We start from the raw sequence: 24,088 nt of genomic DNA on the forward strand, positions 1-24,088 counted from the left end.
AGGGGGGACAGAAAAAGAGTGTGAAAAGAAAAAACTGATTTGAGGAAAGAACCTAGATATCTTTGCACTTCTTATTTGAATCCTTAGCCTCACATACATTCCTTGTATGGTGCATACATAGGGTGTTGGGAATTGTCCTACCAGTGCTCTTTATCTTATTACTTCAAAGGCCAGTTCCCACAAAATACACCAATCCCAGTGCTATTTAGCACATGTATGTGTATGTATTGGAACCATTCCCGATCAAGTCAAATGTTTGCCTGTACATAACATTTGGCAGAGCAGTTGTGCACTACTTGTGCTCTCAGTCCCATGTTTAAAAATATGTTAGTGCAAGGCAGTTAACTTTTCTTTTATCATTGCCTATGTAGTGTTACTGTTGTAATTTGCATAAAGTACCTGCAAAACATACTTAGGGGCCGATTCATGGAATTATTTGCGTGGAAAAAAGGGTAGTTGCGTGCAAATCCGCATTTGTCAATTCATGGAATTGAATGCGCAGTACTTTTCCTGGACTTGCGTGGAGTTCGTGCAGGCTCGGCGCGTCTCTGCGAGCCATCAAGGGCATTGCACGAGACTCCACGCAGAGCATGGGTGTGGCTTGTGCAGAGGTCTGGGAAGGGGTCGGAACACCAGAAATAGGGGAAGAACTTGCGAAAAAGTGAGCTTTCCGAAGGAAGGCCTGCAGGCATTCCTTTGCATGCCCACAATTGTGCGGCATGAGTCATATTCATGGATTCAATCACGCAACCTCTAGGCCGGGAAATACCCACACAAGTCCTTCATACTATGCCCCACCCAAAGGCAGGTATTAGTACATTTGGGCATCGGAATGGCAGTGCAGAGGTGAGTTTGCATGTTGGATTTCAGGGTGTGTGGATGGAACCAGGGTTCCTTTCCAATTTAGGGGTACTGTACGCAGTGTATTGGGGTGCAGGGATGGTTTCCTGGGGTTTGCACACAGATTTTATGAGATTTCAACCGTTATGATTTTTCATATGCATGTTGTCGGGGTGCCAGATACGGCACGTGGGACCATGCGCAGGGTCCCCAAAATGCAGGCCTGCTTGCAGGGGACCCCATGCACCGTTTGAAGGGTGCGTGTATTCGCGCTCGGGTTGCATGCAAAGGTTGCTGTCCTGGCTGTTGGCCACTCTGAGCTGACCACCATTCCTTTCTTTCCATCTTCATCTATTTTCCTTTCTATGTATTTAAAAAAAAAATTATTTACATGATACTTTCTATGTATAATTTCCTTGTTTATGTCTGTATTTGTATATGCCTCAGGGTCCAATTTCTTTCCTCTCCCACTTTATTGACTATCTGTGGCAAAGTTTGTTTGTTTGTTCATTTATATAGCGCTATGAACCCTCAGGTATCTGAGCGCTGCTTATTTCCCACGGTGTGTGGAGTGTGGTGCTCATTATCGATTATCGACCTTGGAAGGATGAAAGGCTGAGTTTGGCCCAGGATGAAAGGCTGAGTTTGGCCCTGCCGAGTCTGCACGGATGTCAAAGCGAGTGCTCTACTAGCTGTGCTATCTGACCGGCTTAGTGCATCCATTTCAAAGTGTTATGTCTCAGTCAGTTTGCCTACTGTCAGTCGGGTCCTCTTTTTCTCTGAGGTAAGTTTCCTTAATGCCAAACAACACTGTAGCAACCCATGCCACTGAAATAGAATAATGTGCTGTAAATCCTAAAATAGAGGTAGCATCAGCATTAATTCAACTCAAGGCTGGTATGCGCTGAGTCGTTTTGTTCTCACTTTAGAAAAATACATATTATCATTGTAGAATGTACCGGCATGCTGCACATGTTTCGCTGCTAGAGAATTTGAAGTATCATAAGAGATTGGTTGGACTGGCATGATTGTGGGATGCAGATGCATAATGTGCTTGTGCAAAAACATGTGTCACGTGTCGGCACATTGCACAATAATGCTACTTATTTTTCTAGAGTTAGAATACTACTCTTCCACACATCTATAGCTTGATTTGACTTAATGCTAACATCCCCTCTAACTCAAGATGTACAATTATTTAGCATGTTGCTTTAGGGCATGTTGCCAGGGTGTTGTTTTGTAATTTGGAATCTAAAGGACAAAAGAGTGAACGTCCTTCCCACAAGCAATCATTACTGAGTGGTCGGTAGGAGCCATTATCACCTCCCCCTTCTTACACAAGTTCCACTCTCCTTCAAGAAACCTTCCCTCATCTGATTTCAGACTGCTGCTGTCAGTGAGAACGCTGGGCTTTTTCTAGGGTTCCCTTCTGGTTATGGAACTCCGTTTAATGGCCATTTCAAATTTACCGAGGATAATTTGCTGTGCCAACAATCATAAAACATTTCGAGTCATTTCCTAAAAATTCATAGTAAATTAATCTGACACGAATCACATGGCCGCATTAGTGCTAACATGCTTTCTGTTGACCACTGCACTTTACAAATAAATAACATAACACGTAAATAACATTAAAAACCCGGGCCCTATATTGTGTGTTAAGATTTGTGTTCTGTCATGTTTGCAACATGTTCGTTGACCTAATCGCAACACAAATGTGGAATGCAGTCTCTCATAAAAAGCTAATTAAGTAAATCACAGAAATAATAATTCCATGTGTATGTTTCCTCAAGCCATGACAGCCATACACTATCATAAATAACAATCAGTAAATAGCCACTGAACTGCATCCCATTTATTTTCTGGTAAAAAGCAAGAACGGACATTAATTATGCAACTGGAAGAGCACATGAAGTGGTGATAACATTTTGCTTAAGTATAGATTATAGCCACAACGGAAGCTCAACTATATAATTATGTTAACATTAACATTTTATGGCTCTGTGATAGCAACGCTTCCCAATAGCGAGAACATTATGTGAAGGGCAATGATGTCTGAGCATTGTAGCAGAAACACTTATCTAATGGCATGGCCTCAAGTGCCCTTGTCAGAGTGCCAGACGGCTAGTCCAATTATCACAGTGCCAGCAGTGCAGGCTGCAAAATGGCAGCTCTTGCCAAAAGGAACATGATTTCTTGTTACACATCCAAAGCCTGGACGCTTCAATAGGAAGAGAATGTAAGTTAACTGGCTGCTCATAAAGACCCTTGCATATAAACGAGTAGTGACTCATTTGTAAACACATTTACCTCGGCATACTGTGTTGAAATTGTTTCTCATCCCTTATGCACAGGTATTAAAAAAACAGCCTGACCTTTATTAGCCTAGTATTTTGGTGTGGAGTACTGATTGTTTTGAAATAGCAAAGTTGAACTCCAGGCTTACATACAAGAATCGGTGAAACATGTTACAAGGGGCCAGATTACAGAAACTGCAGTTTGGCATGGTCTAAACAGCAAGGCAAAACTTGCCCTAGTGCATAAAAGATAAATTGTCGATGCATATTTGCACCGGGGCAATGTTTGCCCTAGTGCTAATAACATTCCATATTAGCACTAGCGCAAAATTGCCTTGGTGCAAAAAAGATACATTTTCACTGAATGTTTGCACCCGGGCAATTTTTCCCCTACTGTTTATAACATGTCAAAATGCACTTGTCCTGATGCAATGGTTTTCTAGTATACTCACGTGTTTTTAGAAATAGGCCAAACCCTGCCTTAGTGCTAATACCGTGCAAGCTTCTGTAATCTGGCCCCAGATTTTATTTCGGACTTTCAAAAAATTCCTTGAAGTAATTAATGCTAACTCGTCTCAAGCACAGCAATTGCAACTAAAAACATCACAGGTAGTTACGTTTTGAATCAATTTGCATGTTTTCCCTGCAGGTCAGCTGATTGTGTTTCATTCTTTAAAGGCACAGGCATCGGATTTATCCACATTAATTAATTTCTCTCAAGGATTTGGGGAAAGGGAGTAGACTGTCACTGGTATTTACTAATTAGTTGAATACGCCTTTGTTTTGGAAACAGATGCCTACTGGCATAATGATAGTAATATCTCGCCTCACTTTCTACGCAACCATTTCTAATTTCCTTATTTTACCGCTAAAACATGCCTGGGTGGACCATCCTGTGTGGTACTGACCCACCATACAAGATGTTAACGTGCACTGGGTAGTGCTGACCGGACCATTGGGGATGGTTTTATCACCATTGCCACCTTCTATGATTTGGAGAAACAGGTTCTTGCATTGATCACAAGCCTGTTTACCAAAATAGAAACAACTCACAAAGTGTCACCATAACAAAACAAAAAAAAGAAAAATCAAAGGGAGCACTTCAAGGGAGAGCCTCTTTTCTATTTTCAATGCAGCCAATATGTGTAGGAGGTGAAGCAGCTTGGAGCAAGAGGCAAAAGAAATTATGTGGCAGGTAAGTAAACCCTCTGTGAATGATGGGACTTCACCGTCACCCACCACGATAATCACACTTAACGTTCAGGGACCAAAATCATTAATGAAAAGGAAGGGGACACTCCGGCACCTGCAGGCAGTTTAGTCTTTCTACAGGAAACACATTCCCTACATGTTGATGAGCAATGCCTTAAACATGGATGGTTCCCAAACAATTGTTTGCTTCTTATCATTCTAAACAATGGGGGGTGGTGATAGTCATAGCTAAAGATCTACTATTCAGGTTCTGGTGAATCCATAAAGATCCAGAAGTCCTCTTCCCAAAATGCGTATGGGTCGCAAACTGGTGACCGTGCCTCTATATATGCCCCCAATGAGTTCCAAGACAGATTTCCCAGAACACTTAGCCATGCTTTTTTGCTGAAGGCCTCCTCATAATAGGTGGTGACTTTAACTTGATGACTGACCCTCAATTAGACAAATCACGGACACTGATACAATAAGACTTCCACAATGCCCTCACCCTACTTAACCTATTCTGCAAACTAAACGTGGTGGACTCATGGAGGGTACTTTATCCGGGGGAAAGCAACTTCACATTCCTTTCACACGTACTTAGTTGATATTCCTGCATCAATCTTTTATTCACATCCCCAGCACTAATCCCAGTGCTGGCCGAGGAGGAGATAGGATTCAGGTGCCTGACGGACCACGCTCAGGTCATAGGACAACTGTAAACTTACCAACTGGCGCCCATTCCAAGATGCCTGTGGCGCCTAGGTGAAGAACTATTGAGAGAACTGATCATCCAGGCACAGTAAGCAGACTGGCTAGACCAGTACTTCACAACCAATGTATCACCAGCCATGGCAAGGAACACAATTTCGGACACTTTCAAGGTTGTCATGTGAGGCAAATGTATATCCAGGGCCTCCACATTCGTCAAAGCCAGAGAAGCAGCCAGGCTTCAGCTCGTGCACAAGATGAAGTAGCTTGAGTAGCTTGAGAAAGCCCAAAAATCTACCAACTCCCTAAAAGCGCTGAGGAAGCTCTGGTAGGCACGGCACAAGCCGAATTAGAAGCACACCTTGCGGGCCGCATGGCATATGCAATCTCAGCAACCAAACAAGAATACTACACCCAGGACGACAAAGCCAACATGCTACTGGTATATACAATCAAAAACCTGAAGGCTAGGAACAAGATCACAGCCCTTTCTGACACGAGTGGAGTACTGCAACGTGAGGAAGGAGAAAAATGCAAGACCGTGCATCAATACTTCTCCCACCTCATGGCGGGCCCATCCAGAGATGGAGGAAAACATCAGGATTACATACAACTGACTATCCTCCCCACACTATCAGGAGCCAAGAGGGATGCCCTGGACCAACCCATAACAAAAGAAATGTTGGGGACAGTGATAGCTTCCCTCATGGCCACTGAAACCCAGGGCCGGATGGGTTCCCTGCCCAGTCTTACAAGCAATTTAAAACCCTCCTGGCTATCTTTTCAACTCCATCCTCACTACCGCAGCAGTGATGCAGACCATGGCCGAATTGTTAGCAATATTACATCTTAACCAAGGGAATCCGGGGACCAAATGTGACTCCTACAGACCAATCGCCCTCCTAAATATAGATGCTAAAATATTCAGGAAAGCACTAACCAACAGAATAGCGGGGACCCTTCCCACACTAATCCAGTCCAATCCAGATGTATCATAGACAGATCCATCCCAAAATAACATTCACAGAGCCCTGGACCTCATTGGGATAGGCTTGAGGGGTGGACGTGCATTTTCATTGCTGGAGCCGGGATGCCAGCAAGGCATTTTGTTGCTTAGATTGGGGGTTTGTCGAGGTAACCTTATGGCCCTTCAGGTTTGGGTCAAATATCAGAACCTGCACACAGACCCTAACGGCAGCCTCACACACTAGCATAAGGAAGAACAACTTAGTTACCCAGCCTGCATGCATGATGAAAAGGCCATGCCAGCGTTGTCCACTATCCCCACTCCTGTTTGCATTTGCCATGGAACCATTTGTGTGCCACATGAGGGATAATCTGAGATTTCGGGTGTTGGGAATGGGATTCCTCACACAAAATAGCGCTATACTCAGATGATGTTCTCCTCTTCCTGAGAGATACTGAGAGTTCCCTACTAGTGGCATTTGAGGAACTCAAAACATTCAATAGGGTGTCCAGTTGTATGTTGTAAGGATGCAGAAGTAAGGCTCAGACACAATGGTGGCATACATTTGGGTAGACACTTTTGCCTCTCTATCAATTAAGTTAAGAGGGGGTTCCCTGCCTCAAAGAAAACTAGTGAAATTGTCAGGGTGCCCAAAACCAAAAGGTCTGTCACTGTTGTGTCTCCAAATCCTACCTGTCTCCCTAACAATACCAACTTAAACCAACTGTGCAAGGATGACCTCTTCCCAAAAGTAAAGTGTGCATTGTCTTTCCAATGAAAAGTAAAAGTCCCAGTCTCTTGGGTATTCAAAACGGATGAAATAAACAATGTTCATATAGGACTCTAAGGATGGGGTTGTGCTCCTTTCCCCTCGACTTCTTCTACTTTCCTTCCTTTTGGGCTTATGAGCCCTGTATCCTTCCAGCAAATGTCACAGGGCAATTAACAAGGATATAGTTATCAGATTCACAGTTCTTTATCCCACCAACTTGACACACTTGCCTACCAAGCCTAGGATTAACTCCTTCTAGGTGCCAAGGTTCTGGACTCTCTTCTTCTCAATCTCTCATGTGTGTGCGGAGCCCAGACTTAAAATATTCTGAATGGCTTGGTTTACTCTCCTGCCAAGCAACTTTCCTCTCGTGGACTGTCTCTCCTTCGCTCACAGGTTTCCCAGACCCTCTTATTCCTTGTTGATTTAGGCTTTTGCCTTTCACATGGGTGCAGGTCTCAGACTCGCAGTGTAGCGGTGTATCTGCTCGGTTTACTCCCCTGCCAAGCATACAACTCTTCCTTGTTTGCTCCTTTTACAACAAGGGTCCCAGACTCTCTCATTCTCCGTTTATCATATGGGTGCAGGTCCCAGACTGACAATTCGTTGTCGTATCGGTTTGGTTCACTCTCGTGTCCAACACATGATTCCTCTATCTTGCTTATTCTCGGGGTACCAGATCCTCTTATACTTTGGCTTCCCTGGGTGTGGGTCCCAGACTCGCAATGTCCTTTCAGAGTCACAGACTCTCTTATTGCTCAGGATCCCAGACCCTCTTATACTTTCACTTCTACATGGGTGCGGGTCCAAGACCCGCAATCCCTTCTCAGGGTCCCAGAGCCTCTTGTTTCAGCTTCTGTTTTCACCCCCTTGCTTCCCCGGACTTCTAATGCCTCTTGGGTAACCTGCATTCCTGTTTGCTTCTTCTTTGCAGGTACCAGCATTTCCCATGCTGCTGCATTGCTTCTCGAGCCTCCGGTTCTGTTTGGATAAGCGGCAGGGTTTGCAGCAGCTCTGTAGACATCTGACTCTGCCCGACTGTGCGACTTTCCTCACAGGTGCTTTTTCAGGGCATGGGGCACGCAAAGGCTCATGTCAGCAACAGCCGAGTTGTTCTTCCAGCTTGAACCAGGTTCGGGTTCTCCTTCTGCTCCATTCATGGCTTCCCCTTTCGACTCTCATCTGCTCATCCAGTGCACAGCTTCCGCAGTTCCTCCTTGGAGGATCATTCTCCTCTTGCATCCTCCTCCTATGCTGGATTGTTGCATTTGTTTGGGCCAATGACATCCTGTGAGAAGCTAGACTGCTCACTCTGCTTCTCTAGAGTGATCCTTGGTCTCTCGGTCACCTTGTTCTTTACAGTACTTTATTTAAAACCAGATGCAAGGTACTTGGGATTATTTGGTACTGCAGTTTTGTCAGGAATATTACGTTGACTGACTTGATAACAGAACACATTGGCTCTATCTAAAGAGGGGGAAGGAGGACTTGTCATTGGAGAAGGGGTTGGGTGTATTAAAGCGGGGCCATACTGTGTTCCCAAAAAATAGTCTTCCCCAATCCCATGTGATACGCCCTTTGTGCACCACCCCAAGGGGGCCTATTGCAGTGTGGATCCACCACCCTGGACCCACGTGAAAGGTCTCTCCCTAGCGGAGAAAGGACGACATCCTCAGATTTGTCGCAATGGTCAACTACAACTACTTCGATAGCATACCTCGGAGTCTCACTAAATCTGTGGCACAAAGACCTTTTCAAATACAACATCTTCCCCTTTTTGAAAACTTTGGCTGCCAACCTCGCTAGATGGCTGCCCTTGGAGATCTCCTGGCTTGGGAGTGTCGCCTCCATCAAAATTAATATACTGCCCAGACACATATATATATATATATATATATATATATATATATATATATATATATATATGTATTCAGTGAAAAAACGTTGTTAAAGGGACGTTATGGTTAAGTTGCGCTACTAAAAACCTATGAAATTCAGTGAAAAAACTTTGTCAAAGGGACGTTATGGTTCCAAGTAAAACCGAAAAACCCATGAAATTCGCCAGTTATGGTAAGCTAAGCAACCATAACTCATGCCAACACTGTGCACTGCTAAGACTAACACCCAGGACATCAAAGATGACATCACAAATGTCCTACCCAGGTGGCTGGATCACAGATGTGACGAATAGGAACACCCCTCTGCAGGGCAGTAGATGCAGCCACTCCCCTGGTAGAATGGGCCCGCAAGCCAGCCTACCATTTCCTACACTGGGACGCCTGCGGCGTCCCGGTGTAGGAAGGAAAATCTTTTACCAAGATGGCCACCATGGAAAGGGAAGGTGGGGTGTATAAAGAACACAACAGGGCATGAGCGGGGGGTGAGAGGGAACACGAGAGAGACACGGGGCATGAGCAGCGGGTGGGGAGGAACATGAGGGAGACACGGGGTATGAGCGGGGGTGGGAAGGAACACGAGGGAGACACGGGGCATGAGCGGGGGGTACAGGGCACACACGGGACATGAGCGAGGGTGGGGGGGAAGGAGAGAGACAGGGGGCATGAGCGGGGGGTGGGGGGAACACGAGGGAGACGCGGGGCATGAGCCGGGGGGTGTGGGGGGTAACACAAGGGAAACACGGGGCATGAGCGGGGGGTGGGGGGAACACGAGGGAGACACGGGGCATGAGCGGGGAGTGGAGGGCAACAGGAGACAGACACGGGGCATGAGCAGGGGGTGGGGCCAACAGGAGAGAGACACGGGGCATGAGCGGGGGTGGGGAGAACAGGAGACAGACACGGGGCATGAGCGGGGGGGTGGGGAGAACAGGAGACAGACACGGGGCATGAGCGGGGGATGGGGGAACAGGAGTCAGATACGGGGCATGAGCGGGGGTGGGGAGAACAGGAGACAGACACAGGGCATGAGCGGGGGGGTGGGGGGCAACAGGAGACAGACACAGGGCATGAGCGGGGGGTGGGGGGCAACAGGAGAGAGACACGGGGCATGAGCGGGGGGTGGGGGAACAGAAGACAGACACGGGGCATGAGCGGGGGGCTGGGGGCAACAGGAGAGAGACACGGGGTATGAGCGGGGGGTGGGGAGGTACAGGAGACAGACACGGGGCATGAGCAGGGGGTGGGGGGCAACAGGAGAGACACAAGGCATGAGCGAGGGGTTTGGGGGTTTACAGGAGACAGACATGTGGCATGAGCAGGGGGTGGGGGGCAACAGGAGAGAGACACGGGGCATGAGCGGGTGGGGGAACAGGCGACAGACACGGGGCATGAGCGGGGGCAACAGGAGAGAGACACGGGGCATGAACGGGTGGGGGGAACAGGAGACAGACACGGGGCATGAGCAGGGGGTGGGGGGAACAGGAGACAGACACGGGGCATGAGCGGGGGGTGGGGGAACAGAAGACAGACACGGGGCATGAGCGGGGGGGTGGGGGCAACAGGAGAGAGATACGGGGCATGAGCGGGGGGTGGGGAGGTACAGGAGACAGACACGGGGCATGAGCAGGGGGTGGGGGGCAACAGGAGAGACACAAGGCATGAGCGAGGGGTTTGGGGGTTTACAGGAGACAGACATGTGGCATGAGCAGGGGGTGGGGGGCAACAGGAGAGAGACACGGGGCATGAGCGGGTGGGGGAACAGGCGACAGACACGGGGTATGAGCGGGGGCAACAGGAGAGAGACACGGGGCATGAACGGGTGGGGGGAACAGGAGACAGACACGGGGCATGAGCGGGCGGTGGGGGGGTACAGGAGACAGACACGGGGCATGAGCGGGGGGTTGGGGGCAACAGGAGAGAGACACGGGGCATGAGCGGGGGGTGGGGGAACAGGAGACAGACACGGGGCATGAGCGGGGGGTGGGGGGAACAACAGAGACAGACACGGGGCATGAGCGGGGGGTGGGGGCAACAGGAGACAGACACGGGGCATGAGCGGGGGGTGGGGGCAACAGGAGACAGACACGGGGCATGAGCGAGGGGCGTGGGGGGCAACAGGAGACAGACACAGCACATGAGGGGAACACGAGACAGATACGGGGCATGAGCGGGGGGTGGGGAGAACAGGAGACAGACACAGGGCATGAGCGGGGGGAACAGAAGACAGACACGGGGCATGAGCGGGGGATGGGGGGAGAGGGAGAGAGACACACGGGGCATGAGCGGGGGTGAGGGGAGGGAGAGAGACACACGGGGCATGAGCGGGGGGTGGGCGGGAGGGAGAGACACGCACGGGGCATGAGCGGGCGGTGGGCGGGTGGGAGAGAGACACACGGGGCATGAGCGGGGGTGGGCGGGAGGGAGAGAGACACACGGGGCATGAGTGGGGGGTGAGCGGGAGGGAGAGAGACACACGGGGCATGAGCGGGGGGTGGGCGGGAGGGGGAGAGACACACGGGGCACTGCACGCTTTCACCGCATCCAATGAGAGACCATGTCAGATTTCCGCGGACATCACGCAAGCTGCTAGCCCAATCACCGTCCTGTCCGCGGAGCGAACAGGGAAGTGTGTCCGCGAAGCGAACACAGATATCACTTACATTTTTGTCATTTTTTTAAAAACTACTGGATGGATTTACACCAAATAAAGCAAAGCACGCTTTCGGGACCAAGCCGCCGCCCCTGCCGCAAATTTGGTGTAAATCCGTCCAGCGGTTTGGGCTGCAGGGGTGAGCAAAGTTTTTTCCCATTATGTCTATGGGAAAAAAAATGTTTTGGGACCACCCCTATAACTTTGCCCCCCCTGGACGAATCCTCACCAAACTTTGCAAAAAAATTCAGAGTGTCCCAAATACTTTGCAAAGTTTGGTGAGGATTCGTCCACGGAGAGCAAAGTTATAAGCCGCCCAAAAAGTGCTCTTCCTATGGAAACACCAACTTAACCATAACTACATGGCCACTACCGTGGAAAATGCACAAAACAACTAACTCCAGCCATAGGTTCTCAAAGACTAGGAGTACTGTAGCAAAATAATGCCCAAGCACACTAGACAGCCTTGGAGAAAAATGTATATTTTTTTATTCATTTCAAAATGAGCATCCATATATTAAAAAATTCTTACTTTAGTTCTGTGCAGACCAGGTAAAAAGCATGATACACACCTCAACGGGTGGAGTTTGCCACGCGTTCCGCTCTATTCAAAGAGCTTCGTCAGGCTGTTTGTTATCCATTTCGCTGCAAGAAGCAAGAAGAGTGTTGTTTTAATATCATTCAAAATTGTCATATCTACTTTCTCATAGTGTATGAGGTTTTCTAGTTGTCTTGTTGCTTCTTTAGTGTAATCCTCACTGTTCATGACAACCACTATTCCACCTTTATCTGATGGTCGGATCACTATTGTTCTTCTTGCTATTATACAACTGTTGCAAGGAAACATTAATTGATGATGATGAATACCTGTTCCTTAAAACCTCTTTTCCTACTACACCGATTATATATTTTAATCCTAAAATCCACAAAGGCTTAGAAAATCCTCCTGGGCGCCCAATAGTGTCATCAATCGGAAGCCTTTTAGAGAACACGTCTAAATTGTTGGACTATTTCTTTCAGCCATTTGTTCTCAGTTTAATTTCATATATTCGGGACACTGCAGATTTGTTGACCAAGCTACAAAACATTAATTGGGAATCCAACTATCTTTTGATATCTCTAGATGTTACCTCGCTCTACACCTCCATAGAACATCAACATGGATTGAAAGCCTGTAAATACTTTCTTGATGGAAGTTCAGTTAGTTATCGCAAACATAATCAAATGCTATTGGATATGCTTCAGTTCTGTTTGGTTAATAATTACTTTCTATATGATGATGTTCTCTTTCGACAAAAGCAGGGGACAGCCATGGGCTCATGCATGGCACCCCCTTACGCTAACCTCTATATGGGATGGTGGGAAATGAATGTAGCCTGGAGAGAAGAGCTAGAAACCTACACCAAACACATAATAGTGTGGTATAGATTCATAGATTATCTATTTCTAATATGGGATGAAAGTCAACAATTGATGGAAGAATATATTAATATTCTCAGTAAGAACATTTTCAATTTGGAACTAACTAGTGTAATAAACAAAGAAGAGCTAGTATTTCTAGATGTTCAGTTCAATGTATAAAATAACATCCTCAAATCCTGCCTATATAGGAAGGAAACTAGCTCCAACTCCACACTGCACACAAATAGCCACCATCCCTTTCCCCTCAATACCATATGGTGAATATTTAAGAGCAAAACGAATATGTAGTTCAGAAGAAGATTATCAGAAAGAAGCCAAAGGAATAGGCAGCAGATTCATAAACAGGGGATATGATAAATAAAACTATAACTGACTGTTATATTAAAGCAGAAAAAATTAAAAGAATGAAGCTGCTTAGTCCTGTGTCAAAAAATAAAGAGAACGTGATTAGATTTATCACAGGATACAACCAACAGGTGAAACAAATCAAGATCATTATGCAAAAACACTGGAATATACTAACCACAGATACATATTTGAACAATGTGTTGAGTGAGAATTCAAGTGTAACGTTTCGTAGAGCACCAACGCTCAAAAACATTCTGGCACCAAGCACGGTCAGAACAGAAAAGATTGAGTCTAACTGGCTTCAAACCAAGAGTTCCCTGGTGGGCTTCAATAAATGTGGACATTGCAAAATGTGTAATCATGTAACCAAGGTACCATTTGTGAGCAGTAAAGGGGTATCATGGAAATATAAACATAAGATAACATGCATTACCAGATATGTAGTATATGCAATTACATGTAGCTGTGGACTACATTACATTGGATCCACGATAGGCCCTTTAATTTTGCAAATTTTACAACATTATCGTGCTATCAAAAACAAGGATCAAACATATTCACTACCAATACACTTTGAAGAAAAACACAATAGTGATGTAAAAGCAATGTCTTTTGTGGGAGTGGCACATGTTCCCCAACACCAAAGAATGGGTAATAGAGAGCTCAAATTGCACCAACTTGAAGCCACCTTAATTTGCAAACTTGACTCACTTAAACCAGATGGATTAAATATTGATTCTGAGATGTATGTGTTCCTATATGAAAAGAAAACATGCAACAATTATTAAATTGTTAGAATAGCTCCCACCTTTTAAATTTGTTTAGAGCCATCTAGATATACATTATAGAACTTGAACTCTCTCAACAACAAGAATAGTATGATTTAGCATGTCTTTATCAAAATTGCATCATAGGCTTTTTAATGAATAGTAATAAATACAGTACTGTATCTTGTATATTGGAAAACAGGATGAGTATTCCTAACACATGGTCACCATTAATTTTTCGCATTTTATATAACACCATGAAATATGCACTAGCACTTCAAATGCATATTTGCCCAAATTTGAAGCACTTTAAATTCAATTTTGCACAAATTTGAAGCACTTTACTAAAATGCAATTTTGCACAAATTGATACATAGATACGTTAACGTGTATCAACAGATATTTTTAAATTTGCATAATATATTTGTATTTTAAATATGCTATTATAAAATGTGAATTAGGCACTAGCATTAGCAATTTATTACTGTCACAACAATCAACAATTAATAGATGCATGAGTTCATTAGAACCATGTAGTTCAAGACATTATTAGACAAGTGCCATTAGATGTTTGACTATGTGTATGAAGGAAACTCTGACTGCATTCCTTTGTTTCTGCATGCAACCTAAGTCACCGGGGAGCTTTTTAGGCGTTAGGATAGAAATTAAAGTTCAATTCCTGTTAGCCTAATATAATAGATAATGATCACACTGGTGAAATATTCCTGCTGATTAAATGTGTAATATAACGAACTAAGTGAGCGTTAGCTGTGCGACTGCATTAGGTCCACTCACGCGGTATATATATCCTGGCATTTAGGTCTCTATATTAAAGGAAAGGTGACCAATATGTAGGCACCTACACCATTCATAGATGGTGGACATTGATTTCCGCTCACATCATGGAGTAGGAAAAATAACCCGAGAGCAGTATACAGCGGGTCACATGACTCAAGAACTTGTATGGGTGGAGAGGTCTGTAGCGGGTCACATGATCCAATGACGCGGGCAGGACGGAGCAGTCGCGTAGTGTTTCAACGCTCACTTAGTTCTTTTAAAAATAGTAGCGAGAGAGCAGCGAAATGGATAACAAACAGCCTGAGGAAGCTCTTTGAATAGAGAGGAACGCGTGGCGAACTCCACCCGGTGAGGTGTGTATCATGCTTTTTACGTGGTCTGCACAGAACTAAAGTAAGAATTTTTTAATATGGATGCTCATTTTGAAATGAATTCATAAATATCAATTTTTCACCGAGGCGGTCTAGTGTGCTTGGGCATTATTTTGCTACAATACTCCTAGTCTTTGAGAACCTATGGTTGGAGTTAGAAGTTTTGTGCATTTTTGAGGTTGTGCGCAGATATTTTGGTTAAATTTGGATTTTTGAATATATATATATATATATATATATATACATATATATATATATATATATATATATATATATATATATGTATATATATATTGAATAGCATCTCAATAAATACCACTAAAAACGCTCTAACAAGCAATCACAAAAGTATCTTCCACTTTCTCTGGGGGGGGCATCTTAGAATCTCGCGGAAGGTCCTACAATGTGCAGCTGCAATCGGCAGACTAGGGGTCCCAAGCATGCAGAGATACAACCTGGCCTCTCAAATAGCACAGATTCACAAATGGGTTGCAACCTCATGCTCTCGGGTTGGCCACAATTGGAACAGTCAACCACTTGCTTTCCCTTGCAGTCACTTCTTGCCATTGTGCAAGCAGGACCGGAGGTCGCCTTATCCAGTTCACGCTAGCAACACAACGTTACTAGGTTGGGGGGCACAAGCTAGGTTTAGGACCTTTCTCACTGGTACTCGGGAATCTGTCATTTTTTCATTGGTTCAGCAGATGAGCGGGACAACTCCTACAGTGTTATACACAGGTACAATCATGTTCATTTGAAGAATTCAAAGCTAAATTTGCCCTCGCGGAGGCCAAAAGGTTATGTTATTGTCAGATTTGCCATTGGATCTTGCACCCAATCCCACATGCAGCAGGTAACAGGGAACCCACAGACTCTATAGATCTCTTTGTAGATCTAGCCAAGAAGACATATGTTGACATGGGAAAGGGACCTCCAATGGGAAATACCTTCAAATTCATGGCTGTCCATCTGGGCTAGGGCCTAAAAGAGCTCCAGATGCACCCTCATCAAAGAAAACATTCATAAAGTAATGATACAATTGTGCTTTTCCCCACAACGCCCACACAAGTGTAAAGAAAGTGCTGATTCAGTGCCAGACAGGGGGGTCACCTAACAATTGTGTGAATGAGGGGGCTGGACTAGGACACCCTCTAGGGGGAGGAAACAAGGAGGCCACAGGGAGCTGAAGTCAGCCCCAAGGGTTAGGCGTGGAGTGGAACAAGGGAGGACATTTTGCATAAAGCATACCATGGACACAAGGGAAGTAGCTGCACAAATGCGAGAAAGGCGAAACCATAGGTAAGCGCTCTTCATAGGGGCACCGCAGGTGGGCTATACCTCATAGGCATGCTTTAAACACATTGCCCATGGACCTCGGCAGAGAGAGAGAGAGAGGGCACTGAATTCAGGCTGCTCATCTCCAGCAGACCGCCGTCACTGGGAACAGTACTGGGTGATGTAATCAAGGCCAACAAGCAAGACCCGTGGCTACTTGTGGGAGTCGGGGAAATATATCTGACCCAGAGAGGCACCTGCATGGCACTAACGCGGTTTCAAATCACCCCTTTGCCAGTGGGTATGGGAACGAGGATGTGGAATGGTGGGGCGCTCCAAAAAGAGCCAATCAGATGGTAAGTTCTGGTGTCCCTGGGAGTGTCCACAACAGTGTTTGAAAAGGTTACTATCTTGCGGGTGCCTTGTGAATGTCATCCTTTCCACTAGTTCAGGGTGTCTCATGTTCCTTACTAGCTGGTGCTGATGCTGACAAATATCAGATTAATAAAGATCCGGAGGTCAGCACAATTATGTTATTACTAATTGCAAAGTGTTTGTGGGAGAAGCAGGAAGAAATGTGGTGCCAAACGAGGAGGTGATGTGCTGAAAAGGGGTAGGTCTGTTTGCTCCAATCATGTCTAACTAATGTATGTCTAGTTATAGGGGTATCATGTAGCTTAACCAGTACACTTCTTGGGAACAGAGAAGATGCAAAGACTCAAGTGCAACTGTTTCTAATTGCACATTGTATTAGTGATATAAAACTACTGTCCATTCTGAGCTAGTTTGTCAGCTCTCATCAATCAGTTATGTTCCACTGTGCTGTTTAATTTGTGCTTACCCAGTTGTAATAAACAGTGTTACTTCTTGCCCGGTGTGCACTCCTTTTTGGACTACTGGTGGTAACTTATTTATTGCAAACCCCAAAGGACCCCAGTACACACGAGTGTAACCATGCATGAAGTGCTGCATCATGATTGCATGCCCACAGAGGGGGAGGAACTGTATGTTGTGGTGTTTAGGATGCATCCTCAAAGTGGGAGCGCGATTGTCTGTGGTAGTGGTAGATTTTAGTGCACACTACCCAATAGGGTTTGGACGTGTGAGTGTGGGCACCAATGCATTATGGCAGGAGAGGTGTGTAGTGAGGGTGGACCCCAGTAATTGGGATTTGCACGTAGTACAGGTGACTGCATAGTTGCGTACTTTAGGAGACTCTGTTGACATTGTATAATGTAGTGATGGGGTAGTATTTTGAAGTAGAGGAAGAGGATGTGTGCACAGTAGTAAGTGCTGTTTGTTTTGTTTTAGGGGCATTGACCTAGGTGGAAGTGTTATCACTGACAGGTACCTTGTGTATAATATCGCGCTTGGCATTTATGCCATAGATAAAAGCAAAAGGGGTGGAGGTGACTTGGTGCCTACCTTTACTAACACAGGGATAGGTGAGCCCATGGACAGGGTCGTTGCTTACTAACCCAGAGTGGTTGGTTGCCCCGAAGAGAAAGCCAGTGTGCCAGGTGCGAGTGCGTGGGTGGGCCTGCAGAGAAGGCCAGAGCGAAAGGGGGAAAAAGGTGGAGACAAGTGGCTAAGAGTGAGTGTAAGTGTTGTGAGGAGAAGGATATACAAAGAAGAGTGGGAGAGTGGCCTTAGGTTAATTGAGACATAGAGGATGGGCAGCAAAACACAGGAAATAATAGCCTATCAGGATAGCCCTCTCAACCACATGCGTACAGAATTGCCCCACTATCGCGATAATATTTTAAAGTATCATTTTTAGTAAGTCCAGGAGACTGCTGGTCAGTGTTTCCATGCATGGCCCGGAGAAGGAGCTTTCTGAAGTAGAATAATAGAAAATATGTTCTCATATTTGTTAACAAAATACAAGGGCTAAAGGTTAAAGAGTAGGCATTACATACTGGGACTCTGGAAACTGTACGAGGAAACAAAAGTGGAGGAGATGAAAAAGGAAGGAGAGGGGATAAAGGAGAGGGATGGACCAAATTCTCTGTCACCATCCTATGGTGCCTATCCAACATTATGGCCTGCGGCGGGGTATACAAACACGTCGTGGGAAATCCAAGAGGGGGAAAAAGAGACAACGGTGAAAAAGTAGAATAGTGACACCCGGCGGGATGAGGTACACAAAAATGGGGGATAGAAAATACTTTTCAGACATTGAGAAGAACATGCAACAGCCGGTAGATGCATTATTCAACAAAGCAGAAAGGGGGATAGAAAAGGAGGTGCAGAAGAAAAATAGGGGACGAGGGGGAATGGTTGTTGAGAAAGATACAATTCAGATTGGATGACGGTGAACAGGAAGGGGAAGAGGAAGAGACCGAAGGAGAGGGTGAGACTAGTGCAGTCTCAGATGAGGAAGGATTAGTGGGAGACGGTATTGACGGAGCATGGGACAAGTGGACCCCGACAAAGACGGGAGGAGGGGGAGAAAAGAAAGAATGTGACAGAACAATGGTGAATGCAGGAGGGATTGGTCAACCTCCCTGCGTAGTAGGAAAGGGAAGGTAGAAGTAGGGCTGGCTCAGACCACAAAAGCGGGGTGGGTAAAGGGCCCATGGTGAAGCAGATGCCGTTGTTACAAAAAGGGAAAGGGGACACACATTACAAACCATGGCAGAAAATGGACCGGCGCAATCTAATATACAGCCTGCCTTCCCTTGTGGCAGGGGCCAGCAAATGGATACAGGCGCACAAGAAAAAGACAGCTCGGGTGACATTGGCAATAGGGGATTTGAAAAGTGTTTTCGCTGCCATAACAGGAGATCAAGCGGACAAAATATGGGAGCCGGTCGGGATACAAGGAAAAAAAATTAAACATTAATGCACATGAAAGGGGGGTGTGGCTAAGGAGCCATGTTGTAAGGACACGTTTCTCTGTGCTCCTGCTGATCCATAATGATCTGGGCCTGTAATAACAGCACCAGCGCAAGAGGACTCCTGTCAGCACGACACCAGACATAGGAAGTCGTCTGGCACAGCTGTGTCAAATTAGAAGACTGGTGGAGTGCAGATTGAGGAGTACAGGCTCACCAAAAACAGAACCCGGCCAGTGGTGGTGTGAACAAAATGGCAGATGCGAGATGGGAGCCGGCGTATGCATAAGTGCAAAGTGGTTCTAAATATAGACAAAAAAGCAAGTGGGGACCCAGGAATCCCAGTTGGACCCTGCTTGTTGCCCAATTTGCATTCTAGTCCTGCCTGGCTGAGAGTTGGAGCCAACAGAGCTGCCCTTGGGACACAAGCAGTGGCACTGCATGGAGGAAGACTGAAGCGCCTGCGAATCAGTGGAGTAGCAGCGAGCGAGGTGAAGACCGTTGGAGCACCATCAGAATCGCTGCATACAAGCCTCTAGGTTGGACGAAGTGGACGTGGCCTGAGGGTTGGCTGCCAAGAAGAGAGGCAGCGTAGATGCAAGCAACCCTAAGCGCTTGGCAAACTCCTGGGCGCTCAGATGCCAGACAGTGCCTGAGGCAGCCCCCGGCCCATCGCCAAACACTATGCACTGGGAGGAGTGCAGTTGGCAGAAGCCGTTCACGGCGGAGCATTATCGGTGAGCAGGGGCAGAAACAGCCCCTGTCGACAGTGGACAGTAATGTAAACAAGACTGGGGGAGTGAGCTGCCGTAGTGTGCTGCACGTTAGTGCAATCTGACATCCATACAAACACGTCCCACTAGCAGGGTTAAGAGAGGTACACCCAGGAACTTAAAGCACAATCCAATTACTAATGATTGTGCACTGACAGAAGCTGGGCATGGAGCAGTGCTGTTTGATACAGTATACCCCAAGAAGGGTGAGTAAGCTGCAAAGAAGGCTGGCCACATTGATATCACAGTGAGCCAAAACGTTAGCTGGAGACCACTGGCAGGGTGCACAGGCATACACATAAACACAGCAGCAAGATACAAAAAGGTATGACTAAGCTGGCGAAGTCCAAGGCTGCAGTGCCAAAAGTGGTGTACATGCCAATAGCTAGCTTCAAAGAAGTGATTGGAGGCCCCGAAGATAGACTGCAACCGGAAATGCCCCATAAGGCATACACGCGCGCAAGAGTATGCTGGCAATTGCCAACCCGCTGAAGGCAAACTACAACAGACATCAGTATTGGTGCGACACAGGGTTGTGCGAGGGGTTACCTCCCAAGTAATACACCGAGGCGGAACAACCCAACAAGATAGGGACTGTTGCCCATCGTCGGAGAGAATTTGGGATACCTAAGAAACAAACCCACTGATCTGGAATACAAAAAAGTTGCCTCCATCCGACATCAGCTAGTGACCAGAGGAACAAACTAAAAGCAAGAGTTGGACCAAAGGAGGCCAGAGCACCAGCGCTGAAAGAATTAACCATGGCGGCCAAGTCACAAAAAAACAAACCTATAATAATTAATTTAGCATTTATATAGCGCTACAAACCCTCAGGTATCTGAGCGCTGCTTATTATTACCCACGGTGTGGTGCTCATTTATCGACCTCGGAAGGATGAAAAGCTGAGTTTGGCCCTGCCGGGTTTCGAACCTGTGTTAGCAAGTTCTGCACGGATGTCAAAGCAAGTGCTCTACTCGCTGTGCCACTTGACTGGCATAAGCAGCCCACATTTGACATTTTCACTAAATCTGCAAGCTCGACTGAGATTGCCATGCCAGGGACCCCATCTCCACAAGCAGAGCAGACCCAAATGAAAGGAGATCAGCCGGTCCTGGATGCCATAGCAGCCTTGAACATCACATTACAACCCAAAATGGATGCCAGCAGCCTGGATGTGACCCTCCTGAGGCAAGATATTCAGTCACTTGCAGAGCAAATTGGAGCCCTAGAAAAGGAAGTTGAGGTGTACACAGGCAGCCTGAGGGACACCCCGAGAGATGTAATGAAACTGCAGCAACAATTGTGGAATCTTGAAGGTAGAGTGGAAGACGCAGGAAGGACGAGCCAGCCGCAATAACATCAGAATTATTGGACTCCCAGAAGGAGAAGAAGTTGCAAACCCCACCAACTTTATAGAGAATGTGCTGCTACAATAAATTGGCTCGGGCACCCTCACACAGGGTTTCACAATGGAAAGGGCACACAAGTCCCTAGTGAGGAAACCGCCACCAGGTGCCCCGCCATGCCCATTATAGCCTGGATATCAAACTACAAAGACAGGAAAAGGTATCTCGGAACACTTCCGGAAAGTGGAAATCCACAGGATGCACTTTATATCGGTCAAGAGGAGGCTGCGCGTGGCGAATCTTAAGTATATGTTGATCTATTCGGCAAAGCTGAAATTAATAAGCAAAGGGAGAACCATCTTTTTTGATACCCCGAAGATGCCCATAAATGGATGGACACTGAAAACCTGCCGACCGGAGAGGTCAATCAGACGACGGAGAAGGAGACCACATGCTGAAAGGCCAACAGAGGATTTGTAAAGACATGGCAGACATGACCTGCTGCTTGCAGGGTGGGGCAATATTTTTTGCAAAATCCAGGCACTAAAAATTTGGTGGATTGCAGGAGCCAGCAGTGCAGACACATCCTTTACCTAAGAGTTCATTTTGTTATCGATGCTAGCTGTTACGTATTTGCCTGCTGCACTCCAGGCACTGGGACAAGCAACTGGTATGGGGGTGAGAAGCAGGGATGCCTGAGCACAAGATGTTGAGCTGGGCAATTGTTTGAGGGGGAGGGTAGGGGAGTTGGGGTAATTAGTTGGGAGTTAGCCTATAGATCCACACAATGAATGCATAATATGCGCATCGGACTGTTGAGACATGCTGGAATGTCACTTTATCATGAGGGAACTTAGGATAGCCTTGTGGAATGTTAGGGGGCTAAACAGTTAAATTAAACGTAGTAGGGTAATGACATATTTGAAGCTCCAAATACTTTACATAGCGCATATGCAAGGGGGTACTGATATGGGTTCAAAGCCCACCAAGACATTTAAAGATGAAGGGGGTAGGATGATCATAGTACAAGGACTTGTAGTACAAAGCGAGCTCTGTATTTTCAATATTATGTACCAAACCACGATAAAGCAACCTCCTTCCGTACGCTATATCCCCAAATTGGCAAATATAGAGATGGCACACTAGCTTGGGGAGGAGATTTTAATTGCAGGCTGAATTCAGAACTTGATACTCAGATGATAAATCAGTACACCCAGGCCCCTCAGCCAAAGCTTTGAATACATTACTGTGAGTATTCCATTTGTCTGACAAATGGAGAGCCCTACACCCGTAAACAAGGGGTTATTCCCATTATACAGCTCCCAAAGATAAATACACTAGACTGGATTATGTCTTTACAGAGGATGAGACTCTAGGTGAATTCAAAATGGCTGAATACAAAGCACCTGCAGTTTCAGACCATACTCTCCTAGTGGTCAGATAGCAGGACTCCCCTCCAAGGGCATGCATCCCGACCTGGAAGCTTAGAAGCAAATACCTAAGAGAGTTAATGTACCGGGAACACCAAAGGGAGGGAGTGAAAGATGACTTCAAAAACAATACAGGGAGTGTAAAGTCGTCTGGCACGTTATGGGAAGCATTTGAGTTAGTGTTCAGAGGGACGGCGATGGCTAAGGACAAGGGAATGCAAGACATGATAGAGAGGACTTACATGAGGCTGAAATAAGCTAGAGGTCATAGACTGTGCATGCAATATTTCTAAGGACCAGGCCCAAGAAGTCACCCATCTGCAACAGGAATGTTTAGAGCACTGGGAAACACTAGGCAAGCAGAGCTATAAGAAATTCATAGAAAGGCAACACGCTGAAGGGGACAAACCAGGATGCATGCTGGCCTGGCTATGTAAGAGGGAGTGATATGTGAGATTGCAGGGGAAAATTGAGAGGTTTGCAGAATGCAAGAAGACATAAACAGGCGCTTTCATGATTATTACAAAGCGTTATATGCAGATACATCAGTAGCACAGTTGTCAGAAATAGATGAAGCACTTGTCCAGATAGAACGCCCCAAGCTGGATGCAGAAGCAGCAGATAAACTGGAGGCTTCCATAACCATAGAGGAGCTTGAAGCTACTATAAGAGGGTTGCCGACTGGTAAGGCCCCAGGGGCAGATGGATTACCCAGTGAATTTTTATAAAGAATTCATGGCAGATGTGGTACCCCTGATGCTGCGATGTTGAATGAAGTCCTAGACACAAGCACCCTACCAATGTCGTTAAAAGAGTCAATTATTGTCCCATTATTAAAACCCCACTAACCAGACACTGATTGCAGATCTTACAGACCCCTGTCATTGCTTAATCTGGATGGGAAAATTCTTACGGCAGTAATGGCTTAAGCCAGCAATAGCTAAGTTTATACAACCGGACCAGTAAGGATACAACAAGGACAGGATTATCACATGCAACCCCATATTATAGACCATACTAATGACAGCTCTCATCTTTATGCTGTAGCCTCACTCGACGCGGTCAAGGCATTTGACTCGGTAAGGTGGCCACGACTGCTGGCGGTGCTGAAGAGTTTTGGCATGTTTCCCTGGTATATGAAATGGGTTCGGCTGCTGTATAGCAGCCCAATAGCGAGGATCAAAACAGGCACCCACGTCTGGCCATGGTCTCCTATGTTATTTATACTGGCCTTGGAGCATTAGCAGTGTATCTTAGGACGAAATATCAAGGCACAGGCATAGTGGTACGGGGCATGGGTAACTTGATTTCTCTATATGCTCATGATATGCTAGTATGCTTACAGCACCCAGAAACCAATCTACAGTATATCTTAGATATGCTTAAGCGCTATGC

This window comes from Ambystoma mexicanum, chromosome 7p (genome assembly GCF_040938575.1).
Source record: "Ambystoma mexicanum isolate Mex_15411 chromosome 7p, UKY_AmexF1_1, whole genome shotgun sequence".
Classification (NCBI taxonomy): Eukaryota; Metazoa; Chordata; class Amphibia; order Caudata; family Ambystomatidae; genus Ambystoma; species Ambystoma mexicanum.